General features: G+C 46.5%; 1 long non-coding RNA gene across 1 annotated transcript; it reads left to right on the forward strand.

The window, feature by feature from the left end:
• Positions 1-1417: 1417 nt before the first annotated feature.
• Positions 1418-2485, forward strand: LOC139706724 (uncharacterized). Its single transcript, XR_011708363.1, has 2 exons — positions 1418-1577; positions 1903-2485. It is a non-coding gene; the product is annotated as an uncharacterized lncRNA (long non-coding RNA).
• Positions 2486-3565: the final 1080 nt, after the last annotated feature.

Raw genomic sequence — 3565 nt, forward strand, 5'->3', positions numbered from 1 at the left:
AGGACAGAGGATAAAGAGTCATTATTTAGCTATTACCATTAAACTCAGGATTGCTACTGCAGCTAAACAAAAACCCCGACTTCCTGCCAGCCAAAGCAAAGAATAAAATAAGAATTAAAAGCCAATCATTCATCTGCACTTACTATATTTAAATTTAAGGAAGTCTCACATCAGGAGAAACAGCTGTTTTTCTAGCTGAAGCAATGGAACAGGAATTTAGGGAAGTGTGCTTTCTGTAAGTGAAACTGAAAGGCAAAATAAGCAGTATCTGTACAAGTGCTGGGACAATGATGGCCAAGTATCTTCTTGTGACAGTGATTTCTCCTACTGGTCCCCACGTGTGCCAAGGGCGGTGTGTGAAGCCCTGCTGGCAGCAGCTGGTGCCCTGAGCACTGATGTGGGCGCTGTTATGACCAGCTGACCGGGAGGCAGGAGAATGCACATGCAGGGAGCTACTGCAAACCTGTGTGGCCGGCACTGCTGCAGGCACCTGAGTGACTGCAGAACCTGCGGTGTGGCTTCCTGGTGACGCTGCCGCAGGGTCAGAGCTTGCTGATGCTAGAAAAAATGCCTTGTGAGTGCACACCACAGACGCCGCGGTGGATTCTCCCCTCAGGATGCTCTTAGATACTGCAGTGTCAGCAGAGCACTCAAGGCAGCTCTGTCCACCTAAATGGCCATGTCCAACTGGACTGACTTCCTTCCTTCCTCCCTCTCTCTCCCTCCTGCAGTAACAGGTATTGAACCCAGGGATGCTCTGCCACTAACTGCATCCCCAGTCTCATTTTTTTTTTTTTTTAAGACAGGGCCTCGCTAAATTGCTGAGGCTGGCCTAGAACTTGCGATCCTCCTGCCTCAGCCTCCCAAGTTGCTGGGATGGCAGGCGTGCACCACTGCTCCCGGTTCATTCGTACTTTCAACATAGTCATAGAAAACATTGACTGACTTCAGAGGCAGAATTCTGGAGGCTTATGAGATGCATGCATGTCAGGAAGGCTGTTTGGACACTGCACTGCCCTTTTGAAAGAGGACCTCTTAAATTGAGTGTAAATGATGCAGAAACACAAAGATTACATTTCCTTTGAAGAGCAAGTGTTGGAAACTCCGAAGAAAAAAAAAACATGCTAGTCACGCCTTGCTCCTGAGACCAGGTTCGTTTGGGTTCTGGTTTAGCGGGCACAAAGGGGGCTCAGAGAGGTTTCAGGACACAGGGCTAATAAAAGGGAACAAGGAGGGACCAAGATGAAGTCACGCAAAGTGGTGCCATTCGATGCCAGGCTGGATGGAGTAAGCCAGGTCAATCCAGGGGATGGCAACAGCCCCTCTGGGGGATGGTTTGGGCTGTTAAGTGCTAAGCCCTAGAGGAGGCTAGGAGGGAAAGGGCAGCTCCCTCCCTCTGCTGGAGCACGTGGGAAACGGGCTCATTTTTGGCTGCACTACTTTTCTGTTTATCTTCCTGATTAGTTGTGAATTCTTCTTCCAACTCCGAGTCTTCCTAGCCTGTGGGTTCCGCTTGTCTTCTTGGATTAGATTCTCTTCAAGACCAGGACCCCTGGAATCCCAGCTCCATTTCCAAGGTAATTTCTGCAGGAAAGCAAGTTTGGCACATTGGATTCACAGGCCGCGGCCATGATGGGAGCAGGAGGGGGAGAGGGCAGCCCACTGGCCTGGGACGGGCACCTGGAACTTCTGGTGGTAATGTTTTGAAACTTACTCATTATCCAGACACGGGATAAACTCTAGTGAATCACTAACACTCCATGCAATGAACTTGGGAAGACCTCTAACCACAGGGTCTCCTGCACAGGAGGATCTCCGTGGTGTTCCTGTATTCAGGGATTTGTAGGTGGGAAGAGGCCATATCTGCACTGTAAGCTTTGCGGTCCTCTTCCTCTTCCCTAGAGTCACTGAAGGAAGCCTTGGGCAGGCAGAGGCACTGCAGTGGCGAGAGCCTGGCACAGGGTGGCAAGGACACCAGGGACACTCAAGACAACCTCTAACTCCTAAACCACAGATGGTTAAAGACAGGATGGAGCGCTGACCCAGCTTGCCAAAGGGAAGCCTGGCCCCAGGCAGCACCCAGACTGGGTCTGGCCTTTCTCCAGGGAAGCTCTCAGAGTGAGGTGGGGGCAGCCTCTGGTGGATCCAGGAAGCAGAAGGCACAGGCACTGCAGTGGCTGACCCTCCCAAGGCCTTGGGGACATTTACTCAGGTGGGAAGGGCTGGCGTGGTGTTATCAGAGCTTTGTTTGACCAGCGGTCGGTCCAGGCAGTCATAATTCTCCTGACGTCATGGGATCTTCATGGGCAGCTTGTTGGAAAAGGCCAGGGGATCCCGCCACCCTGTGTTTGAGAACTTCTTTAAGGGTCACCTCGCAGCTGTGTAAATACACTATCAGGAAAACGTCCTTGTGTACCCTTTGTGCTACTGGTAAAGCATGAAAAGCAGGATTATTCTCAGTAAAAATTAAACCCTCGTGACTGACTATGGCAGTTCTCAGGTGACTTGATTTGTTTCTCAACTTCCATTATTTGCAGAAAATTTTTTCCAGCTTACATGTCACATGTTACTTTTATTTCACATACAGTTCTGTAAGATTTAACAAATGGGTGAAGTCCATTTGTAACCACCACCACCATCAGAGTCCATGGTGACGTTCTCCTCCCATGCCCCTGATGTTTCCTCCTCCAGAGTCAAACCTGCCACCCTCATCCAGCCACTTGCAATTCCATCCTGGGGCTTTTCCAGAATGCCACTTAAACTGGATTCTAGGTGACAAAGCCTTTGAGTCTGACTTCTTTCATTTAGCGGAAAGCATTGGAAGACCATTAGTGTTGCTGTAAGGGTCAGTAGTCCCTTCTTGATATATGTGAGTACTATTCCATTTTTAGGGGCCATAGTTTGTTTATCCATCCACCCAGGGAAGGGTATGTTGGTAGGTAGAGTCCAGTTGTTGGCTATTATGTATAGCTATAAATATTTGGGTACAGGTTTTTATGTAAATTTGAATTTTTATTTCTCTGGAATAAATACCTAGGAGAGGGATCACTGAGTCACATGATATGTGTGGATTTAATTGCAAAATAAACTGCCAGATTTCCCAGAGTGGCTATAGCATTTTGCATTCCTACCAGAAAAGAGTGGAGTCCAGTTGCTCCTCACCATAGTCAGCCCTTGGAAATTTCAGTGTTGCTTTTGTTTCTCGTCATTCTAATGAGTGTGTGGTAATATTTAATTGTGGTTGGAATTTCATTCTCCAATGACTAATGCACACATGAGCATTTGTCATGAACTACTTTGCTATTATATATGATATATATAATAATATGATATATATATGGTATCTGTTCAAATGTTTTGCTTCGTTTCATTAGGTTATTTTCTTTTGCTAAATTTTACAGGTGATTTACATTTATTTTCTAGGTATAAATTCTTTTTAGATGTATGATTTCTGAAAGATGTATCCAAGTCTATAACTTGTTTTTAAGTGCATCGTTTTCAAAGCAAAATTTTAATGTTCTTAAAGACAAATATATCAAGTATTATTTGTGGATCATGCTTTTGG

This window comes from Marmota flaviventris, chromosome 8, assembly GCF_047511675.1.
Source record: "Marmota flaviventris isolate mMarFla1 chromosome 8, mMarFla1.hap1, whole genome shotgun sequence".
NCBI lineage: Eukaryota > Metazoa > Chordata > Mammalia > Rodentia > Sciuridae > Marmota > Marmota flaviventris.